Below are 1245 nucleotides of genomic sequence, written 5' to 3'. Positions count from 1 at the left end.
AAAAAAAAAAAAAAGAGAGAAATGAAAACATGTACACATGGAAATTTATTCATGAATGTCTACAGTGGCATTATTCAGGATAACCAAAAGGTGGAAGAAATCAAATGTCTTTCAATGGATGAATGAACAAATAATCTTACAAAGAGGTGTCCAACATATAGAAAAAATTTTGTAAAATTTGGTAAAGATACATTTAGCTACAAATTCCCATTGTCCCTACGTATGGCAACTTTAGGAGCAACTTTTGGGACACCCTATACATTAATGGTTAGTCACCAGAAGATGGCAAAATTGGAGATATGATTGTTTAATGGGTATGAGGTGTTTTTCTAGGATGCTAAAAAGGTTTTCAAACAAGAGGGAGGTAGTGGCTGTGCCACATTATGAATTCACTAGTGCCACCAAATTGCACAATAGTTAATTGTATGCTATGTGAATTTCATTTCAATAAAAAAATGGATGACAGCTGGCTGTACTACAACCACACTGATGAGTGGCCTTGAAATATTGTGATGAGGGGGAAATTATTCCCTGGGGTAGAACTCTGAGAAATGCACCTATTCATCCACTTCATGAGAAAAGGGAAGTTGTCCTTGGTTAGAATATATATGGACCATGGGAGTGATGAATGGCATGACTTGTTCCTAGAAGGAGAAAGATTATAAGATTAAAGGATAAAGAAGTAAAGACAAGAGGCATGTCACAAAGTGTGACAATCTTTGTGGCACATGTTGATGCCCACCAGAGCACAAGCCCCACAGGAGAGGAACCAGAAAAACAAGTAGACAGAATGCCTCAGCAAGTTGATGTCAGCCAGCCTCAGTCACGAACCACCCCTATAGTAGCACAATAGGCACATGAACAAGTAGCTATGGGCAGCAGGGGTGGTGGTTATGCCTACCCAACATGTGGGCTCCCAATCATTAAAGCTGATCATACTATTGCCATCTCCTAATGTCCAACTTGTCAGCAACAGAGACTAATGCTGGGACCCCAGTATAGCACCACTCCTCAAGGAAACCAGCTATTCACTGAGTGTCAGATTGATTAAATCTGACCCCTTTTATCTTGCAATAGACAGCTATTCATCTTGAGTGGGATCATTGCATCTAGGAGATAAGAATTACTTTCCTGCCCTCAAGGGGTTAGTCCCACTATTTGAGGGCTTAAAGAGTGTTTTGTTTTTTGTTTTTTTTTTTGAGACAGAGCCTCAAGCTGTCCCTCTGGGTAGAGTGCCATGGCATT

Source organism: Otolemur garnettii, unplaced genomic scaffold, assembly GCF_000181295.1.
Source record: "Otolemur garnettii isolate 467f Iridium unplaced genomic scaffold, OtoGar3 scaffold00158, whole genome shotgun sequence".
Classification (NCBI taxonomy): Eukaryota; Metazoa; Chordata; class Mammalia; order Primates; family Galagidae; genus Otolemur; species Otolemur garnettii.
This window is presented reverse-complemented; position numbering follows the sequence as displayed.